Source organism: Xiphias gladius, chromosome 10 (genome assembly GCF_016859285.1).
Source record: "Xiphias gladius isolate SHS-SW01 ecotype Sanya breed wild chromosome 10, ASM1685928v1, whole genome shotgun sequence".
Lineage (NCBI taxonomy): Eukaryota > Metazoa > Chordata > Actinopteri > Istiophoriformes > Xiphiidae > Xiphias > Xiphias gladius.
The window spans coordinates 18917755-18944475 of NC_053409.1; the positions used below are offsets into that span (position 1 = coordinate 18917755).

At 41.5% G+C, this 26721-nt stretch overlaps 1 protein-coding gene across 3 annotated transcripts in view; it reads left to right on the plus strand.

Moving 5' to 3' along the window:
* Positions 1 to 10832: 10832 nt before the first annotated feature.
* The window catches only part of ppp2r3a (protein phosphatase 2, regulatory subunit B'', alpha), a 63564-nt gene continuing 47675 nt past the window's right edge, over positions 10833 to 26721 (plus strand). The window contains exon 1 of one of the 3 annotated variants that reach the window (XM_040137483.1): positions 10833 to 10964. The gene's annotated coding sequence lies outside the window, so the exon portion shown is untranslated. Of the gene's footprint in view, positions 10965 to 11154; positions 11374 to 23741; positions 23774 to 26721 lie in introns of those variants that run through there. The other 2 variants (XM_040137484.1, XM_040137485.1) reach the window with 2 other exon arrangements.

Genomic DNA, 26721 nt, shown 5'->3' on the forward strand with positions numbered 1-26721 from the left:
TTGCACTGGGCCAGCACACCTATCAGAACAATCACAGAAAGATCAAAACCACTAAAAAATCGAAAACTTGTCAACCCTGGAAAAATTGCTGCATGCATGACTTTCAAATCAATTACAGCAACAACTTGGCACGATATCAACAGATGCTCTTGTTTTCCAGATTATTCTTTTGGTCACTTTTGCTTTTATATAGTGGAGCACAGAAGAGAATCAGAGAGGAAATATGAGTTCATAGAGAGAAAGGGAGTCACTGGGACAATGGTCCCCTGCCAGGGATGCTGCGGTCACATGGTATGCATCTTAGACCGATAAGGCCACAGCGACACCCCATGACTGATTTTTAAGATTGGTCTGAATCCAGGTCACGGCCACAGAAAGGCAAAGAGCAGCACAATTGTGCCACAGCCTACAGTGTAAACAGGACAAAGAGTCTCAGTATCACTCTCTTTTTGTGCTATTTATCGCCCCGTTTCTTCTCATGGTTTAACTTTTAAATGGCCACTGTCTGTCCCTGGTGGCCCCATGTGAGAATGTAAACAAACATCATGGCTAAAGAGGATCTGACCCCTGCACTGGGCCGATTTTCCAAAACATAGCAGCTAGACCACTAGACCACATCAGATTAGCCTCTTGGAAGACCAGAGGGGATTTTCTCAGGAGAAGACATTGCAATGTGGAGCAGGTCACAGTGATGTCTGTAATCAAAAAAACTAGTTAGTAATATTTGATTTCAAAACTTGAAGAGAATCGTTATCGCAAATGTGCGTGAGAGTCCATACTAGAACTAGATAAAGTGGTAGAACATGTAACTCTGTGGTGTTTGTGCGGTTGAGTTTCCCAGGAAAAGTTATGGGGTGATGAACTTGCACGATGACCTCGCACATAAACTCCAGATGGCTGTCCAGACTTTAAGGAATAGCTTAACTTTTTGAGAAATAAACTTATTTACTCGCTTGCCGAGAGTTAGATGAGAAGACTGATACCACCCTCATACCTGTCCATTCAACATAAGGCCACAGGCTAGACCTGGTTAGCTTAGCTTGTCTGAAAGCCCCTTTAAAGCTTACTAATTAACACCTTATATGTTGTTTGTCTATTACATTTTTTTAATTTGTTTTTTAAAGGGGTTATATGCTGGACTATTTTAGGGCTGGCAGTTGCCAGGCAACCAGCAGAGACTCCGGAAAGTCACTGCTCCTGGCCAAGAAATAGTCACATAACATATAGAAACACATAAAAAAGCATTATGTTACTATTTCCTCATATAAAGGATTTTATCTTTGCCTTATGTTACTTTGAATAAGTCCACCTTACAGTGTAACCTGGTTGAAATGGCATGTAGAAGTTTTATAATGCATATTTTGGTGAAACTAAGATTATTTGGTCCACACTAAGTATATGGGTGAACAGCAGAAGGTGGCTTGTGCTGCAAAAGTGTTTTGAAAAGTGACCATCGATGTTTTGGTACTTTTTTTTTTTGCTGCCATGGTAACTTGCTATCATTGCAACTAATACAATTCAGTCTAACCGCAGCTACAGTTACTCACGATGCACAAAACTACTTTTCGCAGTCATCCTGTAATCCTAAATCCCACAGGGGGGGGGTCAGTGTTTAACACTCAGGAGATCACTTTAAGTCAGACACAGAGGCCGTACTTGCTCACTCTCCAAAAATCCCTCTGAATGAGAGTGTCAGCAGAGGGCTTAAATTGTAAACGTTAACGTGATATACGTGCTTTCGTGTGTGCGTGTGCTGTAAAGAGTGTGCATTAAAATTCCCTCTTCCTGCCCCCTCCCTCCCTCCCTCCCTCCTGTGTGTTAGTCTGGCGTCTCCCTCCAGTCTGTGGTATGGAGGGCAGAGAGAGGGCCCCCTCTCTTGTGTCGCTGACTGGAATTACACTTATGGTCATTTAACATGACTAAATGCACGAGGCAGAAATGGAGGCTTTCCATTTCAGACACTCCTGTCTCATTGCTCAGCCTCTTTCTTGACACAGCTTTTATATGTGTTTGAAGACGAAGTATTGGGTTGTGTATGGTGAGCAATTTTTCCTATAAAAAGCGGCTTGAACTAACTGCTCTGCATCTAGTATTCTGATTTCCAAGGCCCTGCAACTAAAATTTACCAGGAATTAACCAGGACTTGGATGAAAGGATGCAAAAGATGTTTTACATCTCACCGCAAGTAGAAGTGAGAGAATAGGTCCACTGGATAATTGGCGCTGATAAAAAGAAAATGTGCACACAGTAGTATTATTATTTGGGTATGTCACAAGCAAAGTTAAGTCCATTAGTTGAACATGATATTTTTGTCTTCACTCCCTTTTAATCTTTTTAATCTGATTCAACAGAGAGGGAAACACTGCACAGATACTGTAATTCACATTATCTTGATGTAGCTAATGTGCATGTAAAATCGGGAATGTTCTCTCTGAATATGTCTGAGAGGGAGAGACATTTCAACTGGGATGCTGACAGGCGCTTGGACGAGTATGACTGTTCAGGGATGAATGCATGCCTGTGCGTATTATGGGTTAGGCCTATGTGTCTGTGTTTGGGTGCATTTAATTCTCTGAAATGTCCAGCACACCCACCACAGGTGTTCTGACTGATTAGACCCCTTTTCAGGTCAATGATCCTCTTCTTTGCTTATTTTGGAGGATCATTGGGAACTTGCAATCCACTGCAGGGATTCTTTGTACTTCTGCAGGTGAAACTCTGAATATAGGTAACCTGCCATCAGGTGTGTGGCCACTTATCCAGTTGAAACAACGGGAGGATAGAGTGAAATTCCACCTAAAGTCTAACAGACATGAGTTCAAGTTGAACAAAAAGCCACAGGAAACTGCCCACCACCTTTCAAGCCTACAGGAAATTAGTTTTTGATACTAAAAAGGGAGGCTGCCGCCTGGTAGGCTTCCTACACTCTCCATTCTAATGAAGCAGCACTGGTGAGGATTGGCAACAGCCACCAAGACAGAACAACCATAGCCCGATAATCGGACTGAATTGCCATCTTATTGTCACTTTTTTTCTATTTGACTGACCGAGAAAAAAGGTCAGTTATACAGATAACTGGAACCAGGCAGTTGCTCTGTAGGATCATTGTCATTGTAAAGGTGAGAAAAATATAGCTGAGGAGTAACATCGGGTAGCATCATTGTGCTTTTGCTACTTTTTTGACCACTATAGTTACTGGTTACTTTAAAGATTAATATTTTACATCCAAAGCTATGACTGACATAAGGGATTTTGAATGTAGATCTTTTACTTGTTATTACACTCGTTGTATTGTCACTTTTACTTGAGTAAATCTGAATACTTCTTCCGCCACTGCTGTGAAAAGGCTTAACCTTCTGGAATGAGCACATACAATCCCTTTGCATTAGAAAGCAGAGATGTCCATCAAGTCATGACAGAGCGCAGAGTCTCGGAGGACCAGGGACCACTACAGGCTTCTTTTGTGGCATTACAGGTGTGATAAATCAAATTTATAATGTTTATTTTAATTGGTTAATGTTCTACAATCAAATTGCTTGACACTCTCACTTTATTTTGAATTTAAATGGTTCTTTCAAACACACCTCACACGGGGATAAAATGCATTGTGTGACGGGACGGACTGGAAACACACATGAACATACACAGTGACAGTAATGTATTGTGGTATTCAGGAATGTCATGGACAGCAGGCCAGTTGGTATGCTTCAGCTGCAACAGACTCTATTTCTGAAATGACAAACAACAACCTGTTATTATTTCGCCCTCTGCAATGCAAGGTGCTACATCTGAGAGTACAGGAACAGAAGCGGGCTCAGTTTTGTGCCGGGTGGCAATGCTGGTCCCGGCGCGAGGCGTTCGAGTACACTGGTTGACTGGTTGAAAGCTAAATTTGCTCTGCTGCCGAAGAAATAAAGTCATCATCTTAGCCGGGTGGACTCTGGACCTTGGTTGCATGCAATGAGAACGAAAACAGAGGGCCATTGAACTTACATACTTATCTGTATTATACGCAACTTTAACAGTTTAACTGAAGTGGCCCCAACTTGCAATTACTCACAGAACTGATAATGACGAAATCAAACATTTCGTAGACTGAATTCACACATGGCGCTCAGCTATTACCACATGTGTAATGTGGTTTTCATTTCCCTTATTGGGCGCTATCAAAGAAAAAGATCCCTGTGGGTGGTGAAGATGAGAAAAATTGATCCAAAAAGAAGAACATTCATCGTTTTCATCTGCTTACATTCATCTGTTACAGAAAATCTGCACTGCTTTTTAGCCATGCTCGTGACGTGGCTCTTGTCTGTCTCATGGTCTCTTTGTTTGGTTGAGACTGAAATATCTCACCAAGGATTTGATGCATTGCTGTAAAATTTTGCATAGACATGCATGGATTCCAGCGGATGAATCATACTGACTTTAGTGATCCCCTGACCTTTCCTAGCACCACATGCAGGATAACACTATTGGTTTTTAGCAAAATGTCTAGACAGCCATTGGATGGATTACCATGAAATTTGGTACAGACATTCAATGGCTCCCCCTCCAAATGAATCATAATAAGTTTGGTGATCCCTTAATTTTTCATCAGGTCAAAATTTCAAACTTTCCAATACTTACCTACTGGTATTTCTTGGAGCTATTGGAGTTTCAATTTCTAACCAGAACAGGTTTTACACCTTACATCTCTTTTCACATTTCTTCACATAATTTGCATATAATTCATGGCAAAGAAATAGAGAAGTTTCTTGCACCAAGTCGCTGAGTCGCTGAGTCATAATTCATAGGCCACCTAACAACAATAAGTTACAGATATTTTCAGAATCTCATTTACCGTCTTAAACGCCCACAAAAATTAGCCAGAAGCAAAGACAGCCTCTGACTAATGTTATCTTCTGGAACGAGTTAAAATCTTTCCTTTTACTGTTGGAGGAGAAGAAGATATAAAGTGGAAACAACACAGTCTGATATACTCTATCCAATGCCGATCTCGTCTCTGCCAGACAGACATTACTTGTTTCATTTGTAGAGGTGGGAAAAGGTTTCATATTCTCTTCATCACTGCTTTCACGGTTTCTCCTCTCCTTTTTTCTCAAACTCCTCCCCTCCCAATCAAATCTTTCCACCACCAACTCAGAGCCGTCTCAAATCTAGTTACTGTCGGACTCAAGTTTTCCGTTGGTCTCCTGGGGATCCTGGACTTCAGAACACAGATGGTATAGTCCATGCACTGTAGCCACCAGCAGATAGCACATAGGTTTCCTCAGTTTGGGCATCCCACAGTTTGGAAAAAGCATCAGGCTGGCAACCGGCCTGGGCAGAGAGAGGTCAAACGACAAGTGTCAGATAGGGACTGATGAGGACAGCCGCATGCCTCAGCCCTGACCTTTAACCTGGAGGTGCATGTGGACAGTGCTGTACTGTTCTGTTGAGGAAAGATGCAGTCTTTTCACCACAAAAACACACATGCTCACCCACAACCTCAGCATGAGTCAAATGGAAACAGTGGAAAGTACAAAGAACCACTTTAAAGACTATACACAAATACGCATAAGGCAGTAGAGATTAACACAGCAGCTGTGATTAAACACCAATTAAAAAACACCCAGATGAACATGACCTCCCACTTCCTCCCCAGCATACTCAGCCGACACCCTGTTCCACTCCCACGAGCCTCTCCCTGGTCTAAATAGGATCCTGATGTTCTGTTAACCAAAACCCCCACCCTCAACCCCCTGCCCCCCATCCTCTTCGGCCAGGACCAAGGCAGTTAAATGCAATGTTGCACTCCTCCCCTCGCCCTCAGCTGCTGCGGCGCGACATTGACAAGAGGCAGCTGTTGCGGTGGTGAGAGGCTGTAAGTGATGCAGTAGGCAGCAACCAGAGAAAATACATAGATAAATAGGCAGATATTTAGACATATGGCGGGGGTTACCTCCAGCATGCACATCCACATTATGAATATGTGATCGATTGCCATTTTATTAGCACGTAAGTCTGTGGTTGTGGCTTGTGGGATTTCTTTTAGCAAATTTGTAGCTTGAGTGCCTCAAAGATGTACGGATGAGAACAACACTAGAGGATCTTGAGATGTTGAGAAGCTGCTGTATGTCTGCACATAGGCTGAAAAGAAGGGAGAGGGGTGATCGGAGCCAGTTTAGAAAGCTAGTATCATGCAGCACTCTAATAAAAGTCCCCTTTTACTAACATTTCCCTGTGGAGATGAAACCCAAACTAATGAAGATGCAGAGTTCGACAAGCCTGCTGACGGTGAGCGCATAGACACTTACGCAGGCAAGCAGGCTCACCTTGTAAAAATACATGTGCAGTCAAGGGTTTTATTAACTTGGGTTTAGTAATAAGCTCACCTCTGTTTGCCAGATTCAAGCCTGGATGACTGAGCTGTGGTGTGTGTGAAAGTGGGTATGATTGTGTGACCTCGTTGTCCTTGGCTCCGTATGTGATGCTGTATTTCTGGCGTCTGCTGCTTTCAGCAGAAAGCTCAGATCCAGGTGCCATGTCCTTAAGGCAAAGCTCTCATGTCCAGCATGTATGTGTGTGTGTGTGTAGAGTATGCACATTGGTGTGTGAGGTGCTGAGTGACACTCCCTGTTCCATTTTGTCAGAATGTGTCAGCACCCTCATTGCTTTTTCTTTTTATCCCTCCAGCCCTCTCTCCTCTTTCTCTTTTTCAGCTCCGTGCCGCAGCTATTGCCATTTTATATTTTAAATTTCAGTCAAGGTGTTTTTCTTTTCTGTGTGAGAAAAGGTGCTACTCTGCTCCTCAGGTTTCCCTCTCAAAAGCTTGTTGTTAAGGAAGCTGGCCGTGCTCTTTATGATACAGTTAGCCTCCAACTTTCAATTGGCGATGCTAACAGTTCATTTTATAGAAAACAACAGACTTAAAGGTCTTTTTTTTCATTTTTCTTTTAATGTCACAAGTGTCTTGTTAGGAAAAAGGCCTTAAATGGTCGGATCACCCAAATCACAAAAAAACCCCCAGCTTTTCTCACTTAGCCCTTGTAGAATCTAGGACTGACATATCTGTTTTAAAGATTTCTGCAGTCAAAAGCAGTACAAGGTTAATATTTTGTTTGAAGCCAAATGAAACACGGCAACATTTTTCAACGTGCTTTGAACCCACAAAAATCTTGAGATTAGCTTCTACTAACTATTCTAGCTAAAATTAGCTGGCTAAGGTGATTTTGCATGCCATAGCTGGCACGTATAACCGATAAAAGCGTTTTTCTTTTTTCTTATTTTACAGGACGTTCCTGTTCAGCATCCCCATTCCAAAAGTTAGCAAACTTGCAAGATGCCAAGCTATTTAACATGTAATTCTTCTGACTTTTATGCAGGAGACTAGAGTTTTACTCCCCTCACACACCTGAAATTAACATTCAGGTTTTTAATAAAGGAAAGCATGATTTTTTTCTCAGCCTTAACCAAGTGTTTCTGTTGCCAAACCCTAATCATATTTTGCTCGCCATTACCGCTATAAGTCCCTATCCTTAACCGTACTGCAGTTGCTATGCACGGCTATTGCAGAAAGGGAGAATTTTTAGGAATTCTATCTCAAAAGCTGTGTAAAAACCAAGTTTGTGAAATTTGAGATAAAAGTTTAAGGTTTCACTTAATTGCCGCTTTGAACTGGGTGCAATATGTGGTAACATATCTGGGCAGTGTTCCCGGGCATGGCAAACAAAATTAGATGCAGGGTAAAATTGTATTCAGCTCTCTGCTGCCATTAGGGACCTGTTATGTAAGTGGTCTAAAGTGTTTAGGTGATTGCTTTTCATCCCTCTAGCTGGTCCTCTTCCTGTAACGCTGGACCGGCTCCCCCTCTACTTGAGTGTTAGTGTTTATTTTTACCCAATTGGCAGAACAAGGTACTGTCCAGCATGCCCACACACTCTGAGAGATATGTGGACACACACATACACACAAACAGGCCCTTCTTGTCATGTGATGCGGGCCTTGTGATACTTGATGTTGTTATAGGAGACACATTCCAGCAGGATTTGGAGGGGGATCTTAGGTGTGAGTTGGTGTGTGTTTCTGGGAGTGTGTGTGTGTGTGTCTATGTGTGTGTGTGTGTGTGTGTCTGTGTGTAAAGAGCTGGGGTGCTTTAAATCAAATCCACTGCACATCGTTTATCAGCAGGTCTTCCTCTCCGTCATCAGCATGGTAACTTCACACCGCCGGCGACGCAACCACAGACCCTATCCCATTTTAGCTGTTTTTTTTACCCCTCCCGGGTCATCTGCTAAAACTGTGGTTTAAAGTCTACGATCGAGTGGCGCCGGTGTCATCACTACCTCTCTTAACACTGATGGAGGACACAGAGTCCCATCCACCCCTTTGGCCATATGCATCTAATAGCGGGGGTCAGGCATGTGTAACTGGGAAGGGGGGTCCCGTCTCTACAGAGCAGATTGCCATCACTTTCTATTGAAAAAACACACAAAGAAATAACGAGGAAAGAGAGCTGTGGGAAGTGTTCTCCACCTGAAGCCATTGTGTGGGTGTTACTGTCGGCCACCTGTCAAACTGAAAAAAAAAAATTCTTCTTGTAAGTCAAACTGTATCATGATCTGCAGTCCATGCTGTAGTCGACTACGACTACCTGGTCTCCATAGAAACACAGATTTCGAGAACAGAACTTCACCAAATTAGTTGTGCGGTTAAACTGCCTGATGTGAACACTGTATTTCAGTTTTATCACGAATAATTCATCCATTATTGAAAGAGGCCCAGGGCATAAATCTCACACACTTAGACTGCGGTTGTTACGAGATCCTTATATCCTTCAGTGATGAGTACTTGTACTGAAGGCTAAACTATGGTTTACCAAAATTATTCCTGTCATGCACCCTGAAGAACTGCACATTACAGCTCAGGCCCCAAAATGAGAGGATGTCTTGTTTTTGATTTAGTGTAAAATTGAACAACTGTCTACAGCGTACATTAAGAAACAGTGTGAAAGTCATATTGTTAGTCATTCTCAAGCCTTTATCTCACTGGATTAACCTCTAGTGATGGTGAAATTAAAAGACCATTAACAGGCGTGACAGCTGCCCCCTAAATGACCCCCTAAACGTCGCCGGACTCCAGTGTGAGAACCAGTTGTATGTCCTATTCGCCTGTCATTAGTCGGGAATACTGTGAAGTTTATAGCCACATGAGTCAAGAACATATGTGCATTCTCTTTGAAATAATAGTAATAACCAGGTTTGACAATAATAATAATCATCGTAAAAAAAATAATAACAATAATAATAATAATAAAGAAAACAAGTAAGAAATGTTGTACAGCAAACACTTGCCAATGCAAAATGTGTTCAGTTGTTTGTCTCTTTAAGATGTTGTGTAATAATAAATTGGAGAGGAAGTTCTCAGATTAAACAAGCACCGTGTAAATATAAAAAATGTATAAAAATATCTTACCCTGAAAGTAAAAAAATGTTCATGGCAGCAAAATGTACAAAGTAACCTATCAAAATTGAGATTAATTATGATAAAAAAAAAAAATCACTGGTGAAGGCTGTTTTCTGAGCTACTCTTGTGTAGGGCTGGTCATTGAGACTCAGTCATTTTTGGGTACTGACTGAAACGTGTCTCTCGGACACATAATTGAAAAAATGTCTGTGTTGAGAGCTGACATCAAATGCCTGATTAGACTCTTAGTTTTGTTTACAGATTCTGTGATATTTCCTTTTTTTTTTTCTTTTTTCTTCTAATGTCAGAGTCTAATTTTTTCAGGAAATGTTCCTACAATGCTGCTTTGTTTGTCCTAAGGTAAATTTAAGTTGCCTTATTTTGTTAAACAGATATGAGGGTTTTGTGGGAGACACTTGTCACATTCCTCAATTTGAGATATCAAAAAAATTTCCGGTACAGCATACGCAGATAGCGTATTGACACTGGTATTGAAACACTTCAAAAGAGACCCAGCTCTAATATCTATCGTAGAGCTGAAATGATTAGTTCATTAGTTGATTATTCGATCAACTCGATCAAGTTATTCAGAATTAATTTTGATTATCGATTAAACATTAAGTCATTTTTTAAACAAACATGCCAAAACCCACCAGTTCTGGCATCTCAAATGTGAATATACTGTACGCTGGTTATACTATTTTTCTATTATGATAAATTCCATTTATATGAGTTTTGCTCTGTTAATTGGACAAAACAAGATATCTGAAGACGGGAAATTGCAGTTGCAGTCGTAATTGAGGTTTTTCATCTTCTGACATTTCATAGACCAGCTGATGAACTGACTGTGAAAATCACCAGCAGACTCATCCATACTGAAAACCATCGTTGGTCGCAGCCGTAATTTACGGCAGTATCATAGTTCACGAACTCAGGCTTATGTGTTTCGTGTGTAGGCTGTATTCTTTTGTAACGCAGGCTGTCCATCAGATAAATGCGGTAGAGAAAAAAAAAATACATTTATGCCGCAGTATATGTATAAAGTGAAAAAAAAAAAATGGAAATAGCCAACCAGTACATCGCGGTCACCGTGCATCCAACAACACTGCCTAGAGTACGTATACAATATGTGGTTACTTTTCACCTGTGGCACTAACGTGTGGGCTGCTGCAGAAATGCGCTGGGAACCTAAAGACTCGTCGGCCCTGTCACTCGGCTCGAGCCTCCGCCCTCGCCGCTCTGTTGGAAGGGAACTCCCCCTAAGTCCCCCGGTTCTCCTCGCTCTGCTCATTCTCTACATGAGCTGTCACACACACACACACACACACACACACACCCACCACACACACACACACGCTAACACAAGAGTAGCTGCGTGTTGGAGCGAACGTCCGCGTGCTCTCCCCGCTGTTCCCCGGTTACCGAGAGGCGGCCGTTTGATTTCGCAGTCTGCGGCGAGCCTCGTCGTGACAGAGTTTGGAAACGGCTGAAGGAGGGAGGAGTGACGGCGGGAGGAAAAGGTAGGAGGTGGTGTCAAAATGAGTGTTTTCTCCTCTCTCTCTCTCTCTGTGTGTGTAGAAACTTTACCGTGTGTGTTTACCGCCTTCTCCCGCTGACTCGTGCGCTGTAGTGATATCGCCTGTTACGGTCAGCTGCGATTTTTTTTTTCTCAATGTATTATCATTTAGAAAAAGAAAAAAAACATTGATTTTTTTGTTGTTGTTGTCTAACCAGGGCGTGTTTATTGAAGTATTTCTGTTTGCGCGTCTGCGCTCACTCCTCCTGTCGTGTCAGAGGAAGTTTGGAGACTGGACGCGCAGATCGTGGAGCCGATCATTGAACTGCCCACTGCAAAAAAAAATGCCCCTCACGCGTGGGTGAAATCCTACTTTTCCTCGGAGGAAAAGGCAGGTCTCGGGGAGCGATCAGGTAACTTCGTGTTGTCAGCGCAGTTGAAGCGCAGTGTTTTTACAATTTACGCTTTCGACTCGATTCAAGGGTACAGGCTGTGTATGCTGCAGAGGTCCTAGAAAGGGATTTCGTTTGGGTACTAGGCACAGAAAGCAGAATTTTCTCACCAAAATCGTATTTAAAAAAAAAAAAAAATGTAGGCTACATTTTTTTTTTTTTTTTTTTTTTTTGCAGTGCACTTTTGGTGTAAATGGAGAACCAGTATCAGCACAGTTCAGTCACTGTAGCCACAGAATTGGGCAAGGTGAGATTGTTTCAATAGCACCTTTTAAACACACTGGCAGTTCAGAGTGGTTTGACTGCTGTGTCTTCTGTGTATGTAAGCGGTTGTGTGTCCTTCCACACTCCCACCATGTGTTTGTTTCTGTGTGTGCGTGCATATAGGTTATCTCTCTCTGTGTGTGTGTGTGTGTGTGTGTGTTTGTCCGGTTGGTGATATACTGTCAGATCCTGTAAGGTGGGGGTCAGTCACAGGGTCTCCCCTCTGGAATTCTCCTAGAATAGATGTAGCACACACAGACACACGCACGCACACTCTGAGCAACGTCTTCGGTCAGCCTAATGTCTTTTCTTTTAATGATGATATGACCCACGATGACCTCAGTGCTTTGATTTCGTGCTGTGTAGAGGCTGGTGTATCCCTGAAATCCGCTTTATTTCAAAGCTCCACGGATAGACGGACTATAGCAACTGTGTCGTGCTGCTCTTAAGTTAGATGGTTCTCTTCTCTTTGATGCTGTCACCAATACAAATCTCTTTTTGCACACATCTATCTATTTCAATCATTTGATTTCTGTACCGTCCCGTTAAGGCTGTTTCTGTGAGTCGGCAAGTGCATTTGTGCTCTTCTTTGTATTTTCTGCTTTTGGAGATGGGTTTAGACCATTCTACAGGTGTTTGTCACATTGCTGCTTCAACCTGTCGTTGATACTGAGCAGCTTGGTCCGTCACCTGTTTATTGATATGTCTTATTTCATGTTATTTTCCAAATATGTAGAGATGAGAATTCCTCTTTTCTTCCTCTTCCTAGCACGGAGGGCGTCAAACAGTCTCCGTGCATTATCACAGATGCTGGTCGGGATGTCTTGCTCAAGGACACTTGGGCAATGCAGACGGACCCGGGGTTTCACAGATAGTATTTCTGTTGTATGTCCATTCTTTTTCTGCTCTTAAAGACGGTAGGGAGTGACAGGAGTGAGTCAGACAGGATGCGTCGGAAAAGCAGCAAACCAATGCTCTCTTGTTTCTCCCTGGTCCGTTCAGTGGATGTGCCTGTAAGATGATGGATGCTTGAAAGTGTGTGTGTGTGTGTGTGTGTTTGTGTCTGAGAGCATGTGTGTGTGTGTGTGAGGAGGATCGAGAGGATCTTGTCTGCTGTAACTCGAGCCTGGCTGAACACACTGACTCTCGGAAGGCCACAAAGACCGTGCTGCATGAGCTGTGGGGAATGTGGAAGTTTGTGTGTGGTTATGTGTGTGTGTGTGTGTGTGTGTGTGTGTGTGTGTGTGTGTGTGTGTGTGAGACAGAGAGAGAGAACATCAATATCCCATCAGCAGCCAACCACAGAACTTCTTAACACACACACTCACACACACTTACCAACACTCACCTACAGACAGCACCACCACTGTAATCATTAAAACAATCAATGACAGACTTTGAACTGAAACTCTCAAATAGGAGGATTTTCTGCATTTTAGAGTTTTGTACCATTGTGGGTGGTAGAGATGCACAAATCAGGTTTTTTTTTTTCTCCAGATGCCAATTCTCACACCTAATCACACTGATTGGTTGAAGCTACGAGTCAACAATGCCAAAAATTTCAGGTTTTGCTGCTTTTTATCGTACATTATAGTCAATTATATATTGTTTGGATTTGGGACTGTTGGTCAGACAAAACAAAACTTTTGAAGATGTCTCCTAATAGAATGGTGTCCTTGTTTTTTTTAATGTATTTATTTGTTTTCAATTGTTTGATTACGTTTTATAGACTCAGTAATTAATTGGTTGATCGATAAAATAATCGGCAGATTAATCAATCATGAAAATGATCATTAGTTGTAGCCCTAATTACGATATCTTTGAAAACATTGGGGAATATGCGACTGGCCTTTTACACTACTTGCTGACATTTCACACACTAACAGATGAATCGATTTTTAACTGAAAAAATAATTGAGACATTAACTGATTTTGAAAAGAGTCATTAGTTGCCACCCTAGACAGACTACTTCTGAGGTCAGTAATAGAAGACAGATGGGAGCTGCTCACGTGGTTGCATGGCTGTGTGTATGCTTGCCACCTTCCCCCTCAATCTGTGCGCATGTATGTGTTAAAGAAAAAGCAAGAGAGGGGGAGAGAGAGAGAGCATTTGAAGGTGTGAATGTGCAGTGTATTCTTGAGAAAACAAACAAAACACGCATGTTTTACTCCTCATTGTGGATGGACTGATGCTTTACTGGTGTGAAACATGATGTTAAAACTAGATTGGGGCCAGACATCTACTCCACGTGTAAACTTATCCTTGAGACTCAACCCACAGGGGGAAAGTTAGTGAATTCACACCTTTAGGAGAGAGGGAGAGAGAGAGAGAGGGAGAGAGAGAGAGGGAGAGAGAGAGAGAGAGACCACGCATCCTTCCTCCAGTGATCAGTGCTAGTGATGGTTTCAGTACTTATAGTCTTATCTGAGCCAGAGCTGTCATTCTTGATACCTAAATGATGACATTATATCAAAAGATGCTGTCTTTTCCAGTCACTATCGTTTTTTAAAGGGCTGCTGATATCAATATAATCCGTTTAAAGGACAGAACATTTTAATAACTGCGGCCTTTGTCTACCCCTTTTTTTACACCATTACTCTTCTTTTCGCAGTCTCAGTTTATCTTCTCTTGTCTCCCTTCCTTTCATCCACACATTGCAGAGGAGGTTGTTTTATTTTATTTTTTTTAACCTCCAGATAAGTTGACTTATCAGCTACTCCGTCTTTTGCTTCCCTGCTCAAATGGATGGTTTGTGGGTGGACTGGTGGGCGGATGGGTGACAGCGTCTGCGTCCGTTTTTTGGAACTGTATTCATGTGAGCCACGGTTTCTCGCAGTACCTCACAGATGTGTGTCTTTTCACAGGTGCTTGTTGCTCCCAGGCTTTGTTTCTGTGCAACTTTGTAGCTGTGTGTGTGTGTATGTATAGGTGTGCATGCACGTGTGATATTAATCTGGGTTTTATCCATTTCTCACAAAGGTGTAGAAGGACAGTAAGTGCCTAGCAACAATGTCCCATTGGAATACATTGGCAGTGTCCTGACATACTGGAGTAATGACTGTGGTTGTGGTGGTTTAGTGCAGACAGATGTAGGTTGGATCAGTGGGCTGAGTCACAAATCGTAGACTCACAACATCCTGTTTCATTCCTGTTCTTGTCAGTTCTATTCATATCTGTTTTTTTTTTGCATTTAATACAGCAGGTCCTGTTGCCAAAGCAGAAGCAACAAATAACATTATTTTTAGATGTAGATTCTCCATGACAGTTTGACAAAGACAACAGGTTGTTCAGCTATATGACATTTGATCAGAAAATCAGACAGGATTTGAACCTGATAAGTACACTATGTCTATTTATGTTGTTGTTTATTATGTCCTGAAAGAGGTTCCCTGTTGCTTTTCAAGGGGTTTGTCTTTTTTTTTTTCTTCCTGTTGAAGGGTTTGTTTATGGGAGTTTATTGTTATCCAAACTCAGGGTTTATGCACAGAGAGGGCGTTGTATGTTATACAGACTGTAAAGCTCTTTGAGGCAAATTTAGATTTGTGATTTTCGGCTATATAAAGAAAATTGACTTGGCTTGACTAATCTACTGGAGCAGCTTGGAGAAGGTTTTTAATTCAGGGAAAGTTTGTTTTTGCTGAGTACATGCAGGTTAAAAGTGCACTACACAATTTTTGTACTTCCATTAAATCCCCATATTTATCACTGCTCATTGTTTATATTCTTTGAAATCCAAGTGCTTATTCTGAGAATACACATACAGTGAGTTGTTATTGTTAGTCCATTAAAATGAAAGGGCCATTCCACCAATTTTACACATGAAGTTCAGCTTACTCATCATGAGGAGTAAGGAGTATTTTCTCTAGCTCTGCATGGAGCTTTCATAAGACTGAGAAAATAACCTTGAATACGTCATCAGGGGTTAACTGAGTTTGGGCAAAGAGATGACAAATTTGAAAACAGAAAGCCTCTGTTGTGAACATGCTGTGTGGAGTGTGTAAGACCCGGGTGTTTATCGGGCGGGAAAGGTCCAACGACCTCGGACCTTCTGTTTTTTAAATCTGTCACTTGCAAGTTTCCCAACTATCTGGAAGTGCAAAGCTAAATTGCTGCAGTAGCACTTCCAGAATATATTTTTGAGTTTTGGGGTTCAAAACATCTGACAGGGAGTTGGGAGGAAGTCTGTGGTTGCTGTTGGATATTATAAAAAAAAAAAAAAAATCACAGAATTAATTATTAGGCATATAGCACAGCTGGATGTGCCGTACTGTTCGTTCTTTCAGCCTTTACAAATTCAGTAGCGTCTGTTGGCATCATGGACAGTTTAGCACAGTATTAACCCAGGCTTTGGTTAGCCTCCATTTATCTGTCTTTATTGACCCCTATCTATAGAAAAAGGTTGCCTTATAGTGAAAGTAATATTAATAGTAAGCAGCCTTTTTTTTTTTTTTTTTTTTTTAAAAAAAAATGTTTTTAAAAAATGCAAGAAAAATACATAATTAGACGAATTCAGCCAGTACAGAGGTAGTGTATCAATGAATGCAACACAAGAACAGACATGCAAGATAACAAGCAATAGAAGTTCAGTCAAGAAAACAGTTATGTAACAGGAGCATCACAGGGCTGGAAACCGTGTTTGAAGAAAAAGACACACACCTATTTCGTTAAGTCAGGACAACTCCCTGATTCTGTGTTTAACTCTCTGTCAGACAGCTGCTCTGTGTAAATAAGAGTTTAGTGTGCGTGTGTGTGTGTCTTATGTGAGGGGCGTAATAAAAAGACAAACAGGCGAAGATGCACATAAAGTGAAGATGCACAGAATCCAGGTGAATCCGAAATTTTAATTAAGCTTCATTTTTGGCTAACTTTTTAATGTGTAATTACGAGTTACACCATACCCACACCCTAACTCTGTGTGTGTGTGTGTGTGTGTGTGTTTATGTCTGGCTGCCTGTCTGAGTGTGTGTGTTGGTGCATGGGTGTGGTGTGTCTGTCTGTGTCTTTCCACCGACTGCTGTAGGACTTGTCACATTTATGCTTTCTAATTGATTTAGAGTGTGATTTATGTAGCTCTCGGCACCCACATGTGCTTACTTGCCCTTCATTGTGCGATACACTAGCAAGCGCTGCACCCGCATGCTCACATGTACACACACATAGACACACAAAAGCTATGAGTTACCCATCAGTGCAGCACAAGATGCTATCATACTGACTGTCTTCATGGCACTTTCAAGTGACACAGCCATTCACATTTCCAACAGCATATATATGTGTGTGTGTGTGTGTGTGTGTGTGTGTGTGTGTGTGGGTGGTTGTATCATATTCCATGTAACACTGCTGGCTGCTAAAAATGAAGACGTGACAGGGAACGTGTGAGTGTGATAGTGGGAAGTGGGTGAGTGTGTTGGGTTGGGGGTGGGTGTGTGTGTGTGTGTGTGTGTGTGTGTGTGTGTGTGTGTGTGTGTGTGGGAGGGGGGAGGCATACAGAGAGCTGCATTTCAGTAAGCTGAGGTTACATGCTCTGCTTGTTTATCATGGCCTTTTGCCATCAGGTGTTCCATGCTAATTGTATTTTTTAGACACAATCATAGTGGTAACCTTCATATCCCAAATCCCATCTTGCAATAGAGGAACGTATGAAAGTCAACCAAGAGATCCACCTTGAACCGAGTTTAGTTTTTGAGAGGCAGACAGTCTACCGTCTTTTCAGGCTTTTCTCTGAATTATGAAACAGCGAGTGACTCAGAAAAATCAAAATAGAGGAATTCAAAGATAGGGAGTGAGGAGATACTTCACATTTCAGTTGTTTTTGCATGTTGTGGTTTGTGGCGAACCATACAGTGGGCTACCACCACAGAGGAAAAGGTTGAACTAGGTTGACTACCTGACACTTTAGGTGATAGCCTAAAGCTGGCTTGAAGTAGGGATGAATGACATGGGCAATACTTCTGTAATTATCATAGCTTTTCCCTGATATTGATGTTGTGACATTCACTTAAATATTCAGAGCCATGTAAAAAGTTAAAATCATGCGCATCTCATTGAGGCGAGTGTTTTTGTATGTATTATTAGAACAACATCCAAAGTCTATACATGGCTAAAGAGTAATTTAGCCAATTTATTACAACTTGGCTCTCTTAGTTGTTTATCTAGTATATGTTTATGTATGTCTATATATAGTTTATCAGTTCTGATACCTTCTGTACCCATCAAAGTAATTTCTGAAATCTTAGAATACAAGTCAGTCGGAGCAATAAACACGGGGAGTAAGATTGTCAGACAGTTTGAGTTTTGTTTATCTGCAGAAAAGAGTGTACTCATTAGCTCACCTCCAACTAAATAAAAAGAAACAAGTGCACAATACATTAAAAAGTAATTATTTTAAAACATAAATAAGATACTCTTTAAAATGTTCTCCAAAGGACTTTAAGGAAGATGCTATTTTAACCAAATGAAATTAGAGTTCCCCCGTATCGGATTGAAAATTGACCTCTGCTTGTAAGATGTTTGGGAAGATTAAGATTTCATGACTGGATGAGTAGAAGTGAATCTGTGAATTTATTTGAAAAGTAGACACGCAATTAACTGAAAGATATCCTCCTTTAATTTCTATCTTGAATATAAAAATACATATATAGAAAACCATAAATATCATATGTCTATAAGAAGTTGAGTTTCCAGAAATAAAGGGGCTGACGGGCTGCAAGGGCGAGCTTCAGAACATGTACTCGCATAGACAGGGTGGTAACAAGCCAGAGGGTTAGCCAGGTTATCGTAACGTAAACGTTATTTGGAAGTAAAACTGAAAGTAAGCACAGACCTAAAAGTCGGCAATAACCGCCCACACCACAGGAAGATTTTGTGCATGCACAAATACAGCAAGTACAGTTAGTCAAAGCTGAACCAGGATATTTTACTGTTCACGGTTGTTTTCTTTTTCATGTATGTTTATTTAAAACCTGTATGATCATATGTCTGCTTGTGCTTCTTGCCCTGTAGGACTCCTTTCGGATGTTACTCTGAAACAGATGTAGATATTATTCCACTTTTCATTTATTGTTGCTCTGAGTTGTGAATTTGAGTGATAGTCTTGAGTGGTAAACAGTGATACTCAAATATTAATATATAGTGATGTGAAGCACCTCTGGATCACTTCTTTCCTTTTTAGCTTGTAGGTTTTAGGGATTCCCAGAATCGAAAGCGCCAGTGTTACGAATCGAGCCCAGCCCACAATGGGGTTATTCATACATGAGTGTGTGGGAGGTAGCCTGTGCCTGATGGCCTCTTCTGACCATCTTTAACCATGGAGAGATCACCCTTGGGAAAAAAAAAAAAAAAAGAGGAAGGAAAGAATGAAAAGAGGGGGAGGAGGAAGGAGAGAGTGCGAAGATTAGTGAGACAGGGATGAGGAGCTGTACACTTTGATTCACAGATCTCCCATCATCCTCTGCTGCTCATTGACCGGCTCCATTGTGGCCGCGGTAAAGCGTGCTGATTGGCTGGTTGGGCCTGAATGTCACGGCTTCTCGTCTGTGGACTCTGGAATTTGTGTGTGTGTTTGTGTGTGTTTGTGTGCATATGTGTGAGATGAGTTAATAGCTATCCATTGAGTGGCTGATTGTTTTCTGTTGTCCACACTGGCTCCCTTTGTCCAGACTGACACACGCACACACACACACACACACACACACACACACACACATATATATATATACACACACATCTGAATCTGAACCAGGCATTCCTCCAGTGGCAAGGGAGAGGGAGAGAGAAAAAGTGAGAGACTGAAAGAAAGAGCAAGAAGGAACAAACTAACAGTACCATTCATAGTCATGGCAGTGTGGTTCTTCCTGGCCCTGGTTTGAGACATGAATGGGTCTGAAGCTAAAAATATTTTATTGCTGCTTTTTACGCTCCCTTTACTCCTCCTGCTCCTTTCATTACTTCTCTCCTCTCTTGAATTTTCTCACAGTGGAAGCAGATGAAGGCTGTGCTACATAAGGATGTGTTTAATAGCATTTCTGAGTTTATAGAGTTAGATTGTGGTTGCAGTTCTTCAAGGTGTAAATGTGTGCAAGTAACCCCTTGGGTAAAAGACCAAAAAAACAGAAGTCAGAGATTCCAAAGATAGCAAGCAAAGGGGAGGACAACTTTCAAGACAGGTCATGAGACGAATCCAAACCTGTGACATCATGAGTAAACAGTCTTTTTGCAGTGGGATGTTCTGGCCCTGCAATATCCTGAGCTGTATAACAGACGGGCTGACCATAGGACAGAGGCAAAGGGCTGCTTTTTACTGGTCAGTGTGGGTAGACCATGCGTCTCACTGCCTACCACAGACAAGAGAAAGACGGCGGGGGGGGGGACGAGAAAGAGCAAGAGGGATGTACAAGGAGACATGAAAGAAAGGCGTCGCAGAGAGACTGACAGTAATCCAGCAAAACTCACAGAGAGAGGGAAGTAGAAAGACAGAGATGTGGGTACATTATTTGATCCAATGTTTGGGAATTTGCTTTACCACGGAAATACCTCCAGTGCAGCATGGGAAACAGGGGGAGAGACTATTTCAGGCTTTTTCTCCTGTTTGATATGCCAGCCAGCATCTCGGGGCAGAGTGAAGGTTTTTCAGAGCTGTAAGTACATTAACATGTGATGTGGGAGGAGAAGCAAAAGAAGGCGAGGAGAGGTGGAGGGCAGCAGTGCCTCTCAGAGGGAGGGGGGAGAAATGACCCCATTGCACCAGTGTGCCCTTGTCTTGTTTTTTCCCTCTCTCGGTTTAATCTAAATCCATTCAAGAGGCTTTATTGGCAAGATAAGATCGGTCTGACACTGCCAAGGCTTAAGTGCATCTCTCCCTCTTTCTGGTTGGACGGAGGAGGAAGTCAGTTGGTGGTGAGAGAGGAATGACAGCCTTTATCTCGGTCAGTAAACACAAGCCGAGGGAGTCCCTACATTGTTTATATTGGGTCTTCAACTCCCCATTCCCATACATACACATTTAGAGGTCATTGTAACACAGTCGCTCACACAGAGACACACAGTGTATATGGATAGAGGGGCCCGTGGTGCACACACAAAAACAAGGTCAAACTCACATGGATACTCTTGTGCTCACACACATGTACAGGTACAAAGGCGCACACAAACATACATGTACACACACACACTCGCACACACACACACACACACACACACACACACACACACACACACACACACACATACATTCGCACACACATCCTTAGAAGCTGTGGTTGCACAAAACAGTGGCGTGTGTTTTTGTGTGTGTGTGTGGTGGGTTGTTGGCAGCCAGGATATGGGGAGCCGGTCAGATCCCAGCACACTCGAGCTTCCCTCCTGCCTGCCAGTCTGACCACTAGTGGCTGTGTGTGTGTTTACATGTGTGTGTGTGTGTGTGTGTGTGTGTGTGTGTGTGTGTGTGTGTGTGTGTGTGTGTGTGTGTGTGTGTGTGTGTGTGTGTGTGTGTGTGTGTGTTTATGTGTGTTTGTGTGTGTTTGTGTACTTGTACTTCTATCTTTGTGAAGACCAGTTTGAGTTTTTTGGGAAAGTGAGAACATTTTGGCCGGTCCTCACAACTTCAAAGGGCTGTTTTAGGGTTAAGACTTGGTTTTGGGGTTCAGGTTAGAAGGTTAGGGTATTGGGCGAGGGAATGCCTTGCTGTTTGTCAGTGATTGACCTCACAAAGATAGATGTACGTGTGTGTGTGTGTGTGCGTGTGCGTGTGTGTGTGTGTAAAACTGCTATACAGCACAGTGGCGTTCAGTCAGCTGAATTTGCCATAAACCAGAGATAATTCCATCTGAAACCTTCCTCAACCAAGTGCATCTGCTATGCATTTTTCGCTAGTATATGGTCACTTGGTAAATTTTATGATAGTTAGGAAACATTTGCATTACATGCATGCTTTTATGTGTTTGCAAATATGTGTGTTTTTGCAGCTCTTTCAGAGGATAGCAGTGCTAAAGGTTGTAATCCCCCATTTCTAGAGCTACTGTTGCATCTCCATCAACCCTGTCCCCTAAAAATTATATACAACTAATTTGTGATGCTGGCCAGATTATTTTTTCTGTTTACATAATGAATGTTGTTTAGTAACGTATCCCGCAAGTTGCAAAATGTTGCCAAAATATCCAATCCCGCCATACAATCTGCTATCTGCTATCTACAATATCTACTTCTTATGGTTATGTTTAGATGCTCACACCACTTGGTTAAAGTTAGGGAGACATGGTGGTACTGACTTAATACAGAACAAGTCTTGAGTGACTTGAAACATGAAAGATGACCTGTTTATTAACAAAGTCCTGCGCTTTGCTCGCCCACCATCCACCACGACCACCTCCATGCGACTCGGCTGAACGAATGTAGCACGATTCATTCACTCAGATTAACCTCGTTGCCTCTGAACATAGTCTAGCCTGCAGTTACAGTTGCCACTGTAATGCACCTGGAAAAACAATTAAGTAAGGACAGGGCTGCCTCCATTGTAGGTCAGAAGTCAGTACTCGGCTTCTTTTTCCTTCTTTCTCTCTTTGTCGCCTTCTATATTTCTCTTTGCCGTCCTCACTGTCGCTTCTGTCTCCCCCATTATATGTCTTCTGCTCAACCAAGTGGACCTAATTCAAATTATCAGTCTCTCTCCACACGGGCTTGTAACAATTTGGGCTTGACTCATCATGTCTGTAATACAGTACTGTGTATTACCTTTGTCTTTGTTATGTACAGCACCCTGCTGTCACTGCATTGCTACTTAATGAGGTAGTCTGGAGTGATGTGATAGTAAGGCAAGATTAGGGCATTAACTTAGACTGAACCTTATTTAACATACAGTATGTACATGGTATAATTGCTAATTCACAAAGGAGGCTTCGGTGGTTGGTTTTTGTGGCCTGGAGTTCTTGGGAAGAGGTTTATTGTTGGGTAGCTAACCACAGGACTGCTGGTTTGAGAAAGGCAGGAGAAGTCTGGGCGAGCAGAGTAAATAGACATAAAGTCAACAGGTCAACCTGCCCTTGAGCAACAATGTTGAACTTGAACAACTCTTGTGGAGTTGCTGCTTTGCAAAAAAGCAGCAGACCTGGTAGGTGTGTAAATGTGAAGCAGGGCTCTGCAAGAAGCAAGTGTGCTCAGCTCACCTTCCAAAAAAAGGTCTGTTTCTGTTTGTGTGTGTGGGTGTGTGTGGCATCTTTATCATACACCATCACCTCCTAGGACTGTCAACGGTACATCCTTGTGGTTTCCATGGTTACAGACCGTGCTGGATCCCCACTGTAAGACAGACATTCACAGACACCAGATAGATGAGAGTAACCTGAACCGGTAGTTAGAGCCCAGTCCTGCTGAGAGCTGAGACCGAAGAAATCCTCAAACAAGGGTCTCTTTTTTTTTTTTTTCCTCTCTTTCTCTTCTACTGATGGAGTGTTGGACAGAAATCACAGACATTTCCTGTCTCTACTGGGTTAAAGCAAGGCTACAATTTAGATAAAGTCGTACCAATGATGCAAAACCTTTTTTCCAACTTTAAGTGGATTATATTTAAAACCTATATGGGTTTGGCATGATAAGGTTGCGTGGTTCAGCTCCAATGTAACAGAGCCCAGAAGTGTCTTGAAATGTTTTCTGACTCTTTAAAAACCTCCAAGAAATGTCACACCTGTTGATGGTGCACATGTAACTTTTCTTTTCTGGCAGTATAGATATCAGTATGTGAATTAGCATTTAAATATTCAACTCCAATTCTTGGATTTTTTTTTTTTTAATCCTTTTTGGTTGAAAGGATGAAATATTCGCAACATTTGCTGACAGTAAAAAACAATAACAGCTTGTCTCTTTCCATTTTCTGTGTGAGTGTTTTTTTTTTTTTTTTTTCTCAATCCAGGAAGCCTTTTTGTTCACTTCAGTCCAGCTGCTGGGAATGAGGCATTTAAGCATTTTTTTTTTTTTTTTTTCCTGACGTTTTGAACGTTTACTCAAAATTCCCTAGACACTTGGATGGAAACATAGCTTCTCCCTCTTTCCAGCTATTTTGCTTTTCTGGAAGCAGCCTTAAACATGCATAAGGACTGTTGAGAGGTAGGTTTAACTGATTTTGATTTACTTTACAGGAGCAACAATTTCTCTTTTTGGCTCTCCCTTTTTCGCCCCCCCTTTTCTATCTTTTATATCTCCCTAATCTATTTTCACCCCTGACAGCACTTTCTTCCTCCCCCCCGATATCATCTTCTTCTGACTTCTCATCTGTCCAGGTACAGGTCCCTCGGGGGAAACACCAGAGACATTAGAGGCACTGTCTTTGATCCAAAACTGAATGACTGGATATGTGTGTGTGTACGCTCGTGCGTCAAATATTTGCCCATTTACAGTAGGGGTTGTACAAGCTGCTGCACATACCTGCATCCATGTCGTTATAATGCTGGTATAAATATCTTCATGCTCTCACCATTACTCTGGAGATTTTTCTCCTGTGAGGGCCCTCAGTATTTTAGTGTGTGTGTGTGTGTGTGTGTGTGTGTGTGTGTGTGTGTGTGTGTGTGTGTGTGTGTGTGTGTGTGTGTGTGTGTGTGTGTGTGTGTGTGTGTGTGTGTGTGTCAGTGCCCCATGCCTGGGAGAGCTGAGATGCGGTAGTTTGATATCATTGGCGTTCTTTCATCAGTGAGGTGATTCTCCTGCTATGTGTTTGAACTGCAGTGAATCAAAGACAGCTTGTTGTACGGCTGCAGCTGTGGCCACATGACCTGCACACTGAATCCAATGAGCCTTTACTTTCAGTCTCTTTTTTTTTCTTCTTTTCTTTTCATTTTTCTTTCATGGTTGCTCTCTGGGCTTTATTTATTTATTTATTTTTGTTTCCTTTGTTTTTCCAAGGGTGCATGATGTGGGCTTCAGAAGCTAAATCCGGGCTGATCACTCTTTGTGTCACACTCTCTACAGTTAACAATTAGCACAGAATGTTATCTGTTCAATGTTATAGTTACAGCTGTATTGAACAGTTGACAGTTTTTGCAGATCCCATCTTTGTGCTCACAGACAGTGTTTGCTTGCTGATTCATGGGAGGGGGATACTTACACAAAAAGGTAATGTTGCCCTCAAAAGACTACATCTTAGGAAGATACCACACTTTGCTGCATCCCTAAAAAAAAAAGTAAATAATTGACCCTAAATTTGTTTTTTTGTGTTAAACACTGACACACTGTAGCTTTCAGTGTTTGGAAACTACTCCTATCTTTCATCAGTAAGACTTAAAAAGGTTTTTGCTAGTGATTACTAGCTAGCTTTGCTAGCAGGAGAGTCAATTCCTTCTTCTTGATCATACACTGATAAATTGTTGCTATTATCGTGATTAGCCCTGGAATGCAGGAATTTTTTTTTTTTGTGTAATTGTTTTATTTTTTTGCCCATGAAGTGGCTCTATTCTCTAATCTAATCTTTTTGCATGCCACTCCAACATTAAGTCACTGGTTTTTCTCTTTTCTTTTTTTTTCTTTAGATCTTAGATATTACAAGGGTGTGCATGCTGGATTTCTAAAGATGATTCATTTACTCCTCCCTATGAACTGCATATCTTCTGCCAAACACACAGTGAACTCAATATATTTTAGTGAGACACAGAAAGGAAAACATCTCTTTGTTGGGATTTTATACTCTACTCATGCATCCATGAGAATTCTTTAAAAACAGATTGTAAAGTTATGTTTAGAAGTTACAGTGAGTGTAGCTTGACAGCATACTACTAGGTAAAATTAGCTACGATCATAATAATAATAATAATAATAATACAATCCCATTCTCTGGCTTTCCCAGTTTGTACCTTTTTGGCTGCATCCTGATTAAAGACTGAGTTTTAAAGCATTCATCTCAGAAACACAGAACTACATGTTGACTGCACTGATGTGGCCTATGTGTGTAATTACAATGTAATTTCATCATGGTAACACTGTGATTAAGGAGTGATTTACTGGTTTATTTGTAGCAACATTGTATAGAGTTTCACAACAGAAATGAAACCAACACAATCCAGTGACAGGCTGCGTGGGCTGAGCACTCATGGGAACCAGAGTGGCTTTTAGTGTTCAGGTCCTCAGGGATGGCTGGGACTATGTTGTTGTTGTTGATAAACGCACTCCCACAGTTCTTGGGCCAAAACACACAGACTCTCTCTCTCTCTCTCTCTCTCTCTCCACACACACACACACACACATACATATACACACACACACACACACACACACACACACACACACACACACACACAGAAAAAAATTCCTGCTTGTGCTCACAAACAGATACACTCACACACAGGAAGAACACATGACCTTACTGATGGGTGAAACCTTGCTATCATAATGTTAATGTTCATGAAACTAAAAAGAAAAAAAAGCTGTGTTTGCACTCATTTGCACTCTAGTATACAACATGTCATATCTCTTTGATTAAATGCACCAATGTTTTGCCAACTTTTTTGGCTAGTGACTCCTTATATCTACCAGTGATGTTCAGTCCAGTTCCATTTTTTCCCCCCTATCCTCTTAATCCTCTCATAACCCCTTAGATTTGTCTTTTGACTGCGTGGTTGGGGATCAGTGATATAAACTGAATGAACAAAGCAAATGCAAAAGCAAAAATGTTAAACATTCTCTGTTTCCAGCTATCACAATGTGAGGATTTGGTACTTTTCTCTGATTACAGTATGGAAAATTGACCATCTTTGGGTTTTAGACTGTTGGTTGGACAAAAAAAGACATTTGTAAACTGTATTTGGTACTTTTTTGTCTATTTTCTGACATTTTATAGACAAAATGATTAATCTAGAAAATAATCAACAGATTAAACTATAATTAAACTAATTTCTATAACTAATTGCTAATTGCTATAGCTCTACTTTTTTTGTATCCATTTGTGTAAGGCTTTTTGAATTTGACCCAAACTTGTGAACAAGATAATGAGAGTGTCCCTCTTATCCCTATTTTTGAAACTTAAATGATGAAAACAGTTGTCCATCCAGATGGAGAAACAGTCAAAT